The sequence below is a fragment of the Lolium rigidum genome, chromosome 7 (assembly GCF_022539505.1).
Source record: "Lolium rigidum isolate FL_2022 chromosome 7, APGP_CSIRO_Lrig_0.1, whole genome shotgun sequence".
Taxonomy (NCBI): domain Eukaryota; kingdom Viridiplantae; phylum Streptophyta; class Magnoliopsida; order Poales; family Poaceae; genus Lolium; species Lolium rigidum.
The window spans coordinates 359523879-359541419 of NC_061514.1; positions in this window are offsets into that span (position 1 = coordinate 359523879).

The window sequence follows — 17541 nt, forward strand, 5'->3', positions numbered from 1 at the left end:
AAGGTAGTAACCTAGACTAGTAACATGGCATATGTCCCCACTATGACCAGCCTTAAAGAGAGTTGGACCTCGGTGAGTGTTTTACTGTTCACTAAGGCTAGTCATAGTGGGGAGTAACTAAGACTAGTAACATGGCATATGTTACTAGTCTAAGTTACTACCTCCATAGTGGGTAGTAACTAATATGTGGTGTCATGCATTGTGTCATTTACTATGGTGTAGACTCAACTTGTCTTGGGGTGTGTGATGTTATGGTAACATAGCTAGTTACCACCTCACTCTCTTTCTTCATTCATTGACATGCCATGTCACCAAAATGCCTTGGGTTGTGTGATGTTACTAGCTAAGTTACTCCCACTATGAGCAGTCTAAGGTGTGAGCAAAGGAGTGGCTTAGGCGTGCAGCGCGTGCTCTTTCTCCTTGTTGCAGTGCGCTGGTATTTCGTGGATGGGAAGGAGTTCATACCCATCCATGCATGATGTTTATAGTTTCTGTTGTTCAGAAACTAATTGTGCATTAATTTGCGGGTTATTAACGGATGCAGCCATTTCAGACATGAACCCTAGAGCAAACGCAACGCAAGCGGTACGTTTATCATGTTTAAGTGTGATCTACCATCTGTCTGTCTTACTAGTGTTCATGACTAGTATAATTCTTTTTTCTATGTTCATGTCCTATTTATTCGGATTAAATCATACTAATAAGTTGCTTAAGAATTTAACATTTAACCCATCGTCCATTTTTCGACCAACTCAGCAAATGAACAGCTTTCCTGGCCACCAGTATATACATCATAGGTTACACGGTTCTATCAAAAACATCATCCCCACACTATTCTGGGACGGCAAATCCATTTCTCTTGGACGGGATAACCCGCGGGGCCATGGCGCGTCACCGGAGAAGGAAAACGACCTCTCAAACCCCAAAGTCCAAACGCCTGGAGCCAAACATGCTGGCCACGCTGCCGCCACGTCCTCCATGGCTCCCACGTCACAACAAATCAAGAAAATAACTACTTTCCTGACCAGAATTTTTCAACACTGCCTCCCGGGACGGCAGCGCGACGCAGCGTGCATCACCGGTACCTGACCACGTAAACGGCCACCAGGCCGCATCCCGATCAGAGCAGCCCTTGGCCTGCCACCACCGGCTGCCTCGACAGGAACGGCAAGCGAACACTTGGCGCCATCCAGGGCACGCAGTCTTTCAGATAACTCTTATGTTTTCAGACGTTCAGATAGCTGCCGCTCCGCTTCAGGAAAAACAAGTGTAACTGCTGCTCTGCTCTTCCACTACCACCAGCACTGGAGAGTATGATATGAGTATCCGGAGAAGGCGTCGCTTTCGTTTGTGATCGGCGATCGGGCGAGGTCACCAACCAGCCTGCGGACTGCAGAGAGGATGAAGAGGAACACGATGGGAAGAGGAGCACGCAACGTGGTGGGTTTCAGTGGCACTGTCCACAGTCCACTCAACCAACGGCCGCGACAAACGTAAACGGCAAACCACGCAAAGCGACCGATCGATCGATCACCCGCGGCTTGGAGCCTTCTTCCTTATCCAAGTGGACGATAACGCCCCTCGCTCGATCGGATGGAACATGTTTTCTGCCCTTCTCATCTGTCGTCTCATCGTCTTGTGCTCGCGCGACCAACAGATAATCGGGACTAGCATGTGATGGATGGTATCTAATGGTATGGATGAGTGAGTGAGCCGACACCCGGGCGTGTCGATTGTGATTTGTGACTGTAGGTAGGGGACGGGTTTTGGGGCGTTTAGTGCTTGGAGTGTGTCGTTGAGGAGGACATGCCCACTCATTATGAGGGTTTTGTGAGTGATTGCTTCAGTAAGCCCGGAATTTAAGTTGCATGATCTGAAGAAGAAAAAACCTAGTCCTTTATTTACAACTCTACCGCCCATTTCATAAACTAAAGCGAAAGAAGGGGTAAAATGCAAGGGCCCCACAAACACGCTGTCGCCACCCAACATGCTCTCGCACCGCAAACGCCGTGGAACAAGGGAAGGGAAGCTCGCATGCACGTCCAATGACGGTATAAATAGGCCATTCCCTCTATAGCTCGTTGTGTCGATGCACAATGCCACAATGGTCAGCATTTAGGGCTGCCAACTAACCCCAACAATGTCGAAAGAGAAGCGTGACACCCTTTTCACAAACCATATTTATGATACACGGTCACCAACGAGCTAATGATCAAAGTTCGACAACTTGGTCTAATCGACAACTCCGATCCACCACCAGTGGCAAATAATGACTAACTAAGTCAACCCCTGGAAGATGAAAAGTAAGGACACGAGCAAATACAAGGTCAAGGGGGGAAGAGGTGGACCTAGAGTGATGCTTGTCGAACGTGAAATATTTATCGAACTATCCACATTATCAGCCAACTTAGACAAGATCATGAGGTCAACAAAACATACCAGGTGAGTTAAAGAAAAGCATGACATGGTCTTGATTTTTTTCGGTCTATGTCACGGTTTGGACCTTGCACCAAAGCTAAATGAATAGCATCAGGTCGAATTTAAGTACTTCCTCCTTCTCAAATTACTGGTCTCGGATTCGTCTAGATTTGTATGTATCTAGACATGTTTTAGTACGTAAATACATGTGAATTGAAACAAACCCGAGGCAACTAATTCATGATGGAGGAAGTGTTATTTGTATCTTAATAAAAAAAACTAAAGTGACTCCACATGTAGACAGGGAAGCTTTCCTCTCCCGGCCGGCTGCTTCTAATAAATCTGCGTACACAAAACATGCCAGAGATCCTAAAACGACACACTAGTTTGGAACACTTCTTTAAATAATAAATACTTGTAACAATTTCGACACCAGATCACACAAGCCCTCCATTTCAATTTTCAAGGTAGGAAAGCAGTATAGTAAAACCTCGATGATAGTAGCAGACCTGCACGTAGTACAAGATATAGGACGTGTGCTGCTTGGTGCTACGGATACACGTGGTCCCGGAAATAATTCTCCGATTCAATGTGTATGATCCGTCAGTAGCTGAGTGGGCATTACCTCACACCCGGTTCTGGTTGGTTGCATGTCTCCTGCGGTCCTGCCCCCTCCCAGTGCACGGTGCACCCTCGCTTGCAAGCAAGGCCCGCAATGATGGCACTTCCCCTCTGATCTTGACTAAGCTTTGCTACACCTAATCATTTGTTATATAGTAAGACGGCACGAAAGATATGATTAAATGCCCATGCAATTCGCAACAGTTCGTGTACCGCAGGGCACTTGGTGCAAAGTCTTCATCATACTGTATCCACTACGTGGAGTATGATGATGTGCTGATAATGGAGCAAATGGAAGTTTTCTATTTGAAGAGCCGAAATGTATTTTTTGATCCAAGGTCCATATACTGCTCTCTTTACCCCAAAAAAAAGTTTTCAAAATGTTAAAAGATCCAGAAAACTTATTTTCCCTACATAAAAACCTTTCTTATGCTGCGACCGCAGGAACTTGGTGCAAAGTCTTCATCATATCCACTAGGGAGTAATAATATCTCCGTTCCAATGAATAAGTTATTTAAAAAAAACTATATAAAGTTTCACCAAAAAAATTAAAAAATTAATATTGTTATGTTCACCATGAAAAATATTTTCATATGATGCGTAAATAATATTATAGCTGTTGATTTTTTTTTCTAAAAATTTAGTTGAATTTTACTTAGCCTAACTTTTTAGAAAAAAATATAAACCTCATTCACTAAAACTGAAGGAGTACTGCTAAATCGTAATGATGTGCTGATAATGGAGGAAATGAAAAATTCTTCAACTTATTCTAGTAGGAGTGGTTATCTATTTAAAGGGATCCTATTTAAAAGGCTAAAGGCCTATTGGAATGATACGAAGCTACGAAGAGAAATCTCGGGTCAGTACTAGATTCGGCAGAGATGGTCATGTCGCCAACTGTTTTAGCTAGGAAAGCATGGCTACTAGCTAGCTAGGAGTGTTGCTGCACGTACACGATCACCCATCATTCGGATAAGACGCATGGACCACAGTACATCCGAAGGTGCGTCTACAGTGTAGAAAACCACGGCACAGTACCATCGAAATGTTAACCAACAAATTCCTCTTCGACTGAGCGTAGAAAATAACGAAAACTGTTTGTTGCACTGAGCACTCGTTTTCTCTTTTCATTTTTTTATCCCTTTCGGCTCTAAATACTTGTTACAAATTTAGTTAAAATGTAAAGTGCATGTTTTAGATTCATTAAACTTGAGATAATTATTTAGAGCCAGAGGGAGTAAACACTATTTTTTGGTATCGAAATATATTGAAAATAATATACAAATACAACTACATATATAGTATGTGCGCCATAAGTTTCATTAAGAAAATACACTGTATTTCGTGCTAGAGAAAAAAAAAACTAGTTTTAGGTTTAAATAAGACTTTTTATTTCTTTATACGGCAATTTTCTGCATCTTAAAATGTTTCGCCTTCTAAATAGAACCATGATCGCTATGCGAAAGGTCAAACATCAGATGATGACTGAACTGAAACCAAAGTAGGTTCCGGTGGAGAATGGTAGGTCAGTCACATGCATGCCCAGGACTAAACTTTGCACAAGTATATGGAACATGTGTATCTATTAATGGAATTTTGTTTTATTTTTTTAAAATCTCAAATTACAATTTTCATTTTTTTTTCAAAACCGAGCTCTACTACTTCCGGTTGACATAAACCCTCTATCAGAGCATCTCTACCGATGGCCACAAATAAGCACTCGCAGCAGCGTTATTAGTGCGCTATTGAGGATGTCAGCATTTGTTCCCTCCATATAGGGGAGGAGCTTCCCACACCGACGCTCCCAATATTCTGCCCCCCCCAATAGACATTTGGCCCTAAAAACATAAATTCAATTTCACAATAGAAATTTAAAGTCTATGAAATGATTAAGGGCAATTTTCCCCACAAGGACGACTCAAGCATTTATATCGAACTCTCGGGAAAAAAAAAGTTTTGTTCTTCCTTCAATCCTTTCAAGCAACCCGACAAATAATAGCAACCATTTTGTTTCCCTAACTCCATCGTGGTATTTGTCGGACACAACAGGGTGTAAGTAATACTACCTCCATCCCAAAGCTTAAGGCCTATTTTTTTTTCTTCAGAAAATCAAACTATGTTAAGTTTGACTAAGTAATACTGAAAGAACATCTCTCACATTATGTTTTGTGTGTTTGATGTCAATATATGTGATACACTAATGTTTGTTTAAGTGGTACAGGGATTACATAGATATTTATTCATGTATGTTGGATTTGATCGTCTCGTTAAAAGAAATCGTAAAAGTTGGCCAGGCCGGATAATCCGAGCCGGATATTGTTGAAATATCCGGCCCCCGATTTTGGCTAAGTCTCCGAGGAAAAGCAGCACAGTATAGGGGCCGGTTTTTTGCCCGGATATTGTCCCGGTATTGTACCAGGGCCGGAATATCCGGGCCGGATATTTTGAAAATATCCGGGCCCCTCGATTTTGGCTAAGGACTGGAAGAAAAACAAGTCTGGCATGGGGCCGGACATTTGGCCGGATAATGACACAGTTTTGTCTCGAAGGCCGGATTATCCGGGGGGGGATTATCCGGCCCTTACTTAGGCCGGATTATCCGGCCCCTGAAGCCGCAACGGCTCATTTTGAGGGAGGTATAAATACCCCCTTCTTCTACCTTGGTTGCTTGCTCAATCATTACACAAGAAATCTGCCAAGCCACCTCCATTAGAGCCACCTCAAGAAACTCAAGATTTACAAGATCTCCTTCCTCCCCCAACCAAAGCTCTTGATCTTTGGAGATTCGAAGGAGAAGACACCGATCTATATCCTCACCGAAGCGTTCTTCATTTCCCCCTCTCTTGTTTGAGGGATCTCATGCTAGTGTTCCTATTTGGTTCCCTAGTTGATTTGTTGTTGATGTGTTAGTGTTGATTGTTGTATTGTTACAGATTTGGGAGCCTCCAATTTGGTTGTGGATGTGTGACCCAAGAACTTTGTAAAGGCCCGGTTTCCGCCTCGAGGAAATCCCTTAGTGGAAGTGGGCTAGGCCTTCGTGGCGTTGCTCACAGGAGATCTGAGTGAAGCCTTCGTGGCTGTTGGTTTGGCTTGCGTAGCAACCACACTCCTCCAAACGTAGACGTACCTTCTTGCAAAGGAAGGGAACTACGGGAATCATCTCCGTGTCATCGCGTGCTCCACTCTCGGTTACCTCTATACCACTTTATCTCCTATTGCGTAGCTATACCTTGCTTAGTTGATATCCTTGTCATATAGGTAAATTCACTTAGTTGCATATCTAGAGAATTTACCTTTTGTGTCAAGCCTAAATTGAAAAAGAACTAAAAATTGGTTAGCACCTATTCACCCCCCTCTAGGTGCGGCATACGATCCTTTCAATTGGTATCGGATCCTCGGCTCTTATTTCGGGCTTAACCGCCTAAGAGTATGCCTGACGAGGAGCCCTCGGAAGGGCCGCCAAGACGGTCTCCATGGAAGACTTCAATTCGTTGAAGTCCTCCATGGAAGCCCAAATGGAAAGCATGAAAAAGATGATTGCCGAGCTTTTGGCTCCGGCCCTTCCCAAGGCTCCTAGTGTAGAGGTAAAAGACACGGGTGCGTTAGATGAGGGAGAGGCTTCGGACTTATCCTCATCTACCAAACCCGTGGAAGGTGATAACTTAAACACTATCAAATCTACCAAAGTGCATCTCCTAGGGGAACTAGTGGAGGTGAAAGCTACAATCGAGTAGCTCCACCTTTCCTATCTCCCGATATACCGGTTCCCCATCCCCATTTGAACATTCGGGCGACCCACCTAAGTTTTCTATTGATAATTTCGATACTTGGCAATTTGAGTTCCGCTCTCATGTTTGTAGTGCCTCCAATGAACTATGGAGAATCATCTTGGAGGGCTTCAAGCCATACAACCCCGACAAGTTGACTAGAAGAGAAGCGATTGATAGTCAACTCAACAACACCGCCTTACACATGATTCAAACTAGTGTTGGGACACCGGAATTGCATCGTGTCCGAACTACACCACCGCCAAGGAAGCTTGGGATGGCTTGGCCGCTAGTTGCATTGGAAGTGAGAGCACAAGGAGGAACAAGTATAATGCTCTTAAGAATAAAGCCGAAGGGTTCATGAGGCTACCGGATGAAGATCATGAAGTCATGTATGGAAGACTTCTCACCGTTGCCGATGCTTTCCGGCTTATTGGTGCCACCCACATCAATGACACTTGGATCAAGGAGAAGTACATTGAATGCATGATGCCATTTGTACCCATTGATGTCAAGACTCTTGTGGGGAGGGAATGCTATTCCTCTCTCACCTCTCAACAGGTCGTGCACGAGATGCAAGCTCTCAAGGTGCTTGAGGAAACCTCTCATGATTCTCGCAATTGTGCTCTTGGGATGGCAAAAGGTTCCAACCTTGCCTTGGTGGTCAACTCCGTTGAAGAAGTGATTCCTCAAGAATCTTATAGGGCATCTTGGAGTATGTCCTATCCGGAAGATTTGCAATGCCACTACCATGATCACATGGCCTTCCATGCAAAATCCTTTTGGGTTGATCCCTCCAAGGCCAAGGAAGACAACATCAAGAGGAACAACAAAAGTGGGTTCACTAGCTTTGGTCCAAAGACAAGATCATGCTACAATTGTGATGACAAGCGCCACTTCATTGCCGAATGCCCCTATGAGAATAGAGAGCTACGTAATGGGAGGCTCATTCCCAAGGACAAGAGCAAAGACACAAAGGGCAAATATTCAAAAGCCCCCAACAAGAAGTTCTACAACAACAAGACCAAGAAGGGCAAGAGGCCCTCAAGAGTTGTGCTAGTAACAAGGGAAGAATATTCATCCGATGAAGTTGAAAGTTCTAGTGGTGATGAAGATGAAGAAAGCTCAAAGGAATTGGCCGCCATCGTCACCACCAACATACCCTCTTCATCTCTCTTTGAATCTCCCAATGAGAACCCTCATATCAAGAATGCACATTGCTTCATGGCAAGGTCCTCCTTGGACACACCTATTGTGCTATCAACTCAAGAAGAGTATACCTCCGGAGATGATGATGTTGATGATGAAGAAGATGCAACCTCTAATGGATTGGTCGCTCTTGCCTCCCTCTCCACTAACTCTTCACCACCAAGTGAATCCCCCAATGAGGTCATTCATGTGGAGGAAGAAAGTTGCCTCATGGCTCAATCCTCCGAGGTATCATCTCCTAGTCCCTCTATGCCTAACATATCTAGTGATCTAGGGGTTGATGATGCTAGTCTAAAAGTGAAACAAGAAATGCTAGATTTTGATGATTTCATTCTCAACCTACAAGGTAACACTAAAAAGCATGTTTCAAACCTCATGGTTCGTTTAGCTCAACAAAGTGCTATGCTTGAGAAAAAGGGTCAAATAGAGAGAGAAGACTCTCTCGAAATCCATGCTCTTAAAAATGCTCTTGAGGAAAGTCAAGAAACTATAGCTTCTCTTGAGGAGAGGCTAGAAACTCTTGAAGAGCCTCAAGATAAAATTAACAAGCTCACTAAAGCTAGAGATCTTGCTAGGGCTAAGTCTAAAGTGTTTAAAAAGGAAAAGGCCAAATTTGAGGTTGATCATGAGAAACTTGTGAAGGATCCAGATGAACTAGACAAAGCTCACAAAGCTTTGAAGAGTGAATTCACTCTCCTATCCAAATCCTATGAGCAACTTCAAATTAGGCTTGCTTCATATGATGTGCCTAGTTCCTCTACTCCTCTATGTGATCATGCAAATATTGTTGAGGAAAATGCTAGGTTGAAGGATGAACTTGCTAAGGCCTCTTCTCCCCAAAGTAAACTTTGTTTGGATGATCTTTTGAGTAAGCAAAGATCAAACAATGGGAAGGAGGGCCTTGGTTATAATGCCAAGGCAAAGAAGGCAAACAAGCAAAAGGCCAAGCCCGCACAAGAGAAGAAGAAAGACGTCACTAATGGTGAAGCCTCCAAGGGCAAAACCATGAATGATGATGATGCGGGAATTGCTAACCCTCACTATGTGTTATTTAAAGATTATTATGGTGATGTTTATGCTAAATATGTTGGCCCATATGATGGTTATATATGTTGCTTGGTCTATTTGGGTCCCAAAGACCCTTGTTGCTAACAAAAGAGGACCCATTGCGAAATGGGTACTGATGGCGTGTAACTCACACGTTCGTTGGGAACCCCAAGAGGAAGGTATGATGCGCACAGCAGCAAGTTTTCCCTCAGAAAGAAACCAAGGTTTATCGAACCAGGAGGAGCCAAGAAGCACGTTGAAGGTTGATGGCGGTGGGATGTAGTGCGGCGCAACACCGCAGATCCCGGCGCCAACGTGGAACCCGCACAACTCAACCAAAGTACTTTGCCCCAACGAAACAAGTGAGGTTGTCAATCTCACCGGCTTGCCGTAACAAAGGATTAACCGTATTGTGTGGAAGATGATTGTTTGCAAGAAAACAAGAAAGAACAAGTATTGCAAGCAGATTTGTATTTCAAGTATAAAAGAATGGACCGGGGTCCACAGCTCACTAGAGGTGTCTCTCCCATAAGATAAAAGCATGTTGGGTGAACAAATTACAGTCGGGCAATTGACAAATAGAGAGGGCATAACAATGCACATACATGTCATGATAAGTATAGTGAGATTTAATTGGGCATTACGACAAAGTACATAGACCGCCATCCAACCGCATCTATGCCTAAAAAGTCCACCTTCAGAGTTATCATCCGAACCCTTCCAAGCATTAAGTTGCAAAGCAACAGACAATTGCATTAAGTATGGTGCGTAATGTAATCAACAACTACATCCTTAGACATAGCATCAATGTTTTATCCCTAGTGGCAACAAGACAACACAACCTTAGAACTTTCTCGTCACTCGTCCCAGGTGTCAATGCAGGCATGAACCCACTATCGAGCATAAATACTCCCTCTTGGAGTTAAGAGCAAAAACTTGGCCAGAGCCTCTACTAATAACGGAGAGCATGCAAGATCATAAACAACACATAGGTAATAACTTTATAATTAACATAACATGGTATTCTCTATCCATCGGATCCCGACAAACACAACATATAGCATTACAGATAGATGATCTTGATCATGTTAGGCAGCTCACAAGATCCAACAATGAAGCACAATGAGGAGAAGACAACCATCTAGCTACTGCTATAGACCCATAGTCCAGGGGTGAACTACTCACTCATCACTCCGGAGGCGACCATGGCGGTGTAGAGTCCTCCGGGAGATGAATCCCCTCTCCGGCAGGGTGCCGGAGGAGATCTCCAGAATCCCCCGAGATGGGATTGGCGGCGGCGTCTCTGGAAGGTTTTCCGTATCGTGGCTCTTCGCATCAGGGGTTTCGCGACGGAGGCTTTAAGTAGGCGGAAGGGCAACGTGGGGGGCCACACGAGGGCCCCACACCACAGGTCGGCGCGGCCAAGACTCGGGCCGCGCCGCCCTATGGTGGCGGCCCCTCGTGGCCCCACTTCGACTCCTCTTCGGTCTTCCGGAAGCTTCGTGGCAAAATAGGACCCTGGGTTTTGATTTCGTCCAATTCCGAGAATATTTCGTTACTAGGATTTCTGAAACCAAAAACAGCAGAAAACAACAATCGGCTCTTCGGCATCTTGTTAATAGGTTAGTTCCGAGAAAATGCACGAATATGACATAAAGTGTGCATAAAACATGTAGGTATCATCAATAATATGGCATGGAACATAAGAAATTATCGATACGCTCGGAGACGTATCGCATCCCCAAGCTTAGTTCTGCTCGTCCCGAGCAGGTAAAACGATAACAAAGATAATTTCAAGTGACATGCCATCATAACCTTGATCATACTATTTGTAAACATATGTAATGAATGCAGCGATCAAAACAATGGTAATGACATGAGTAAACAAGTGAATCATAAAGCAAAGACTTTTCATGAATAGTACTTCAAGACAAGCATCAATAAGTCTTGCATAAGAGTTAACTCATAAAGCAATAAATCAAAGTAAAGGTATTGAAGCAACACAAAGGAAGATTAAGTTTCAGCGGTTGCTTTCAACTTGTAACATGTATATCTCATGGATAATTGTCAACATAGAGTAATATAACAAGTGCAATATGCAAGTATGTAGGAATCAATGCACAGCTTCACACAAGTGTTTGCTTCTTGAGGTGGAGAGAGATAGGTGAACTGACTCAACATAAAAGTAAAAAAGAATGGTCCTTCAAAGAGGAAAGCATCGATTGCTATATTTGTGCTAGAGCTTTTATTTTGAAAACATGAAACAATTTTGTCAACGGTAGTAATAAAGCATATGAGTTATGTAAATTATATCTTACAAGTTGCAAGTCTCATGCATAGTATACTAATAGTGCCCGCACCTTGTCCTAATTAGCTTGGACTACCGGATCATCGCAATACACATGTTTTAACCAAGTGTCACAATGGGGTACCTCCATGCCGCCCGTACAAAGGTCTAAGGAGAAAGCTCACATTTTGGATTTCTCGCTTTTGATTATTCTCAACTTAGACATCCATACCGGGACAACATGGACAACGAGATAATGGACTCCTCTTTAATGCATAAGCATGTGGCAACAATTATTATTCTCATATGAGATTGAGGATATATGTCCAAAACTGAAACTTCCACCATGAATCATGGCTTTAGTTAGCGGCCCAATGTTCTTCTCTAACAATATGCATGCTCCAATCATTAAGGTGGTAGATCTCTCTTACTTCGCGACAAGACGGACATGCATAGCAACTCACATGATATTCAACAAAGAATAGTTGATGGCGTCCCCGTAAGCATGGTTATCGCACAACAAGCAACTTAATAAGAGATAAAGTGCATAAGTACATATTCAATACCACAATAGTTTTTAAGCTATTTGTCCCATGAGCTATATATTGCAAAGGTGAATGATGAAATTTTAAAGGTAGCACTCAAGCAATTTACTTTGGAATGGCGGATAAATACCATGTAGTAGGTAGGTATGGTGGACACAAATGGCATAGTGGTTGGCTCAAGGATTTTGGATGCATGAGAAGTATTCCCTCTCGATACAAGGTTTAGGCTAGCAAGGTTATTTGAAACAAACACAAGGATGAACGGTGCAGCAAAACTCACATAAAAGACATATTGTAAACATTATAAGACTCTACACCGTCTTCCTTGTTGTTCAAAACTCAATACTAGATGTTATCTAGACTCTAGAGAAACCAAATATGCAAACCAAATTAGCAAGCTCTAAGCGTCTCTTCATTAATGGGTGCAAAGTATATGATGCAAGAGCTTAAACATGAGCACAACAATTGCCAAGTATCAAATTATCCAAGACATTTTAGAGTTACTACATGTAGCATTTTCCAATTCCAACCATATAACAATTTAACGAAGAAGAAACTTCGCCATGAATACTATGAGTAGAGCCTAAGGACATACTTGTCCATATGCTACAGCGGAGCGTGTCTCTCTCCCACAAAGTGAATGCTAGGATCCATTTTATTCAAACAAAACAAAAACCAAAACAAACCGACGCTCCAAGCAAAGTGCATAAGATGTGACGGAATAAAAATATAGTTTCAGGGGAGGAACCTGATAATGTTGTCGATGAAGAAGGGGATGCCCACCAAGCTTAGACGCTTGAGTCTTCTTAGAATATGCAGGGGTGAACCACCGGGGCATCCCCAAGCTTAGAGCTTTCACTCTCCTTGAGCATATTGCATCATACTCCTCTCTTGATCCTTGAAAACTTCCTCCACACCAAACTCGAAACAACTCATTAGAGGGTTAGTGCATAATAAAAATTAACATGTTCAGAGGTGACACAATCATTCTTAACACTTCTGTACATTGCATGAAGCTACTGTACATTAATGGATCAAAGAAATTCATCCAACATAGCAAAAGAGGCAATGCGAAATAAAAGGCAGAATCTGTCAAACAGAATGATCCGTAAAGATGGATTTTATTAGGGCACCAGACTTGCTCAAATGAAAATGCCCAAATTGAATGAAAGTTGCGTACATATCTGAGGATCACTCACGTAAATTGGCTTAATTTTCTGAGTTACCTACAGAGAATTAGACCCAGATTCGTGACAGAGAAAGAAATCTGTTTCTCGCGCAAGAATCCAAATCTAGTATTTACTTTACTATCAAAGACTTTACTTGGCACAACAAAACATAAAACTAATATAAGGAGAGGTTGATACAGTAGTAAACAACTTCCAAGACTCAAATATAAAACAAAAATACTGTAGTAAAAACATGGGTTGTCTCCCATAAGCGCTTTTCTTTAACGCCTTTCGGCTAGGCGCGAAAGTGTAACTCAAGTAACATCAAGAGATGAAGCATCAACATCATAATTTGTTCTAATAATAGAATCATAAGGTAACTTCATTCTCTTTCTAGGGAAGTGTTCCATACCTTTCTTGAGAGGAAATTGATATTTAATATTACCTTCCTTCATATCAATAGTAGCACCAACGGTTTGAAGAAAAGGTCTTCCCAATATAATGTGGCAAGATGCATTGCATTCAATATCCAAGACAACAAAATCAACGGGGACAAGGTTATTGTTAACCATAATATGAACATTATCAACTCTCCCCAAAGGTTTCTTTTTAGCATTATCGACGAGATTAACATCCAGATAACAGTTTTTCAATGGTGGCAAGTCAAGCATATCATAGACTTTCTTAGGCATAACAGAAATACTTGCACCAAGATCACATAAAGCATTACAATCAAAATCTTTGACCCTCATTTTAATGATGGGTTTGTTATCACCAGAATTTGACCGAGTCAGAGGTGGGCCGCGATCAAGATGGACTTGAAGATATATATATAGAAGAAATACGTGAATCGGCCTTGTGTACCAAGTTTGGGCTAATTGCCCGTGTATCTGTACCATAGTAGGATACGTGTCTGTTAGGAGTTAGAGTTTTACTCGTGCACGGTTAGGTGCACGCTTGAGTTAGAAAGTCCCCGGGACTATAAATATGTATCTAGGGTTTATGGAATAAACAACCAACGTTCAACACAAACAAATCTCGGCGCATCGCCAACTCCTTCGTCTCGAGGGTTTCTCCGGTAAGCACCATGCTGCCTAGATCGCATCTTGCGATCTAGGCAGCATAAGCCTATCTCGTTGTTCATGCGTTGCTCGTGTTGAAGCCTTTTTGATGGCGAGCAACGTAGTTATCTTAGGTGTGTTAGGGTTAGCATTGTTCTCCGTGTCATATGCTGTCGCAGTGCAACCCTTATACATCTAGCCGCCCTTACACCTATCTTAGGTGTAAGGGCGGCACCCCGCTTGTTCATAGTTTAGTAGATCCGATCCGTTACGGTTGCTCCTTGCTTTGCAAGGATTAGTTTAATATCTGCAATAGTTAGGCCCTACAAAGGTTTGGAGGATCCAGCGGCGTGTAGGGTGTAATTCGCTAGCCCTAGACGAGATGTTCCGGGATCAACCTCGTGTTGGTTTTTAGGCCCCTGTCTAGGATCGGCTTATGATCACCGTACGCGAGCGCGAGGCCCAATCGTGAGTAGGATGATCCGATTATGCGGTGAAAACCCTAAATCGTCGTAGATCTCATTAGCTTTATCTTGATCAAGCAGGACCACCATATATTCGGACACCTTGTTCGAATCATGGAGTGGATCGGCTCCTTGAGCCGATTCACAGGATAACCTGAGAGCCGATCGAGGCTCGAATTTAACGTTTACGTGTATGCCATGCAGGAAACTAAGCGAGGCATCATCCAACACCTTCCTGACCAGGTATAGGTCAGGTGGCACACCCTTGCGATAGCATCGGACGTTTGACCAGGAGGCTTTGCGGGCCGTCGCTCCGAGGGACCGGGGCCGGCCGCAGCCCTAGTTGTTCCCGGCTCTACTGTGTTGCCAGTCGCTGCCCGCCGGTGGGCTTCTGACGCCAACACATTCTGGCACGCCCGGTGGGACACCCTTCGACATCCACCACATCGCCGTCTACATCTGAGATGGCGGAAAGCACTCCGGTCAAGTACGAGGATCTGCCTGACGAGCTCAAGAAGAAACATGACGAGATCAAGGCAGTCCTCGAAGCCGAACTCATCGGCTCTTTCCACAGAACCCGCTCCCATGGCGTCGGTGGAAGGGTTCTCACCCGAAGGCGCACTCGATGGAGTGGACCTGTCCGCTCCGTCGAAGAACGCACTAGGTCGCCGCGTCGGGAGATCAACTACATGGTGGCTCATTCGCTGCACCGCCACTCTGAGAGCCTGGTGAACACTTTGGAGCGTGTCGCTCTGCGCGTGATCCAGGAAATCATGAGCCATCGGTATTTTCCGTCGGGACTGATGGCGTGTATTTCACACGTTCGTTGGGCAACCCCAAGAGGAAGGTATGATGCGCACAGCAGCAAGTTTTCCCTCAGAAAGAAACCAAGGTTTATCGAACCAGGAGGAGCCAAGAAGCACGTTGAAGGTTGATGGCGGCGGGATATAGTGCGCCGCAACACCAGAGATTCCGGCGCCAACGTGGAACCCGCACAACACAACCAAAGTACTTTGCCCCAACGAAACAGGTGAGGTTGTCAATCTCACCGACTTGTCTGTAACAAAGGATTAACCGTATTGTGTGGAAGATGATTGTTTGCAGAGAAAACAATGAAACAAGTATTGCGAGCAGATTTGTATTTCAAGTATTAAAGAATGGACCGGGGTCCACAGCTCACTAGAGGTGTCTCTCCCATAAGATAAAAGCATGTTGGGTGAACAAATTACAGTCGGGCAATTGACAAATAGAGAGGGCATAACAATGCACATACATGACATGATAAGTATAGTGAGATTTAATTGGGCATTACGACAAAGTACATAGACCGCCATCCAACCGCATCTATGCCTAAAAAGTCCACCTTCGAAGTTATCATCCGAACCCCTCCGCATTAAGTTGCTAAACAACGAGACAATTGCATTAAGTATGGTGCGTAATGTAATCAACAACTACATCCTCGGACATAGCGCCAATGTTTTATCCCTAGTGGCAACAAGACAACACAACCTTAGAACTTTCGTCATCGTCCCAGTGTGTCAATGCGGGCATGAACCCACTATCGAGCATAAGTACTCCCTCTTGGAGTTAAAAGTAAAAACTTGGCCGAGCCTCTACTAGAAACGGAGAGCATGCAAGATCATAAACAACACATGTATAATAACTTGATAATTAACATGACATAGTATTCTCTATCCATCGGATCCCGACAAACACAACATATAGAATTACATATAGATGATCTTGATCATGTTAGGCAGCTCACAAGATCCGACAATGATAGCACAATGGGGAGAAGACAACCATCTAGCTACCGCTATGGACCCATAGTCCAGGGGTAGACTACTCACTCATCACTCCGGAGGCGACCATGGCGGTGTAGAGTCCTCCGGGAGATGATTCCCCTCTCCGGCAGGGTGCCGGAGGCGATCTCCTGGATCCCCCGAGATGGGATCGGCGGCGACGGCGTCTCGGCAAGGTTTTCCGTATCGTGGCTCTCGGTATCGGGGGTTTCGTCACGGAGGCTTTAAGTAGGCGGAAGGGTAGGTCAAGAGGCGGCACGGGGGCCCCACACCACGAGGCCGCGCGGCCAAGGGGGCCGCGCCGCCTATAGTGTGGCCCCTCCGTGGCCCCTCTTCGTCTCTCCTTCGGACTTCCGGAAGCTTCGTGAGAAAATAGGCCCCGGGCTTTGATTTCGTCCAATTCCGAGAATATTTCGTTACTAGGATTTCCGAAACCAAAAACAGCTAGTAAAACGAAGAATCGGCACTTCGGCATCTTGTTAATAGGTTAGTTCCGTAAAATGCACGAATATGACATAAAGTGTGCATAAAACATGTAGGTATCATCAATAATATGGCATAGAACATAAGAAATTATCGATACGTCGGAGACGTATCAAGCATCCCCAAGCTTAGTTCTGCTCGTCCCGAGCGGGTAAAACGATAACACAGATAATTTCTGAGTGACATGCCATCATAATCTTGATCATACTATTTGTAAAGCATATGTAGTGAATGCAGCGATCAAAACAATGTGTATGACATGAGTAAACAAGTGAATCATAAAGCAAAGACTTTTCATGAATAGCACTTCAAGCCAAGCATCAATAAGTCTTGCATAAGAGTTAACTCATAAAGCAATAATTCAAAGTAAAGGTATTGAAGCAACATAAAAGAAGATTAAGTTTCAGCGGTTGCTTTCAACTTGTAACATGTATATCTCATGGATATTGTCAACATAGAGTAATATAATAAGTGCAATAAGCAAGTATGTAGGAATCAATGCACAGTTCACACAAGTGTTTGCTTCTTGAGGTGGAAAGAAATAGGTGAACTGACTCAACATTGAAAGTAAAAGAATGGTCCTCATAGAGGAAAAGCATCGATTGCTATATTTGTGCTAGAGCTTTGATTTTGAAAACATGAAACAATTTTGTCAACGGTAGTAATAA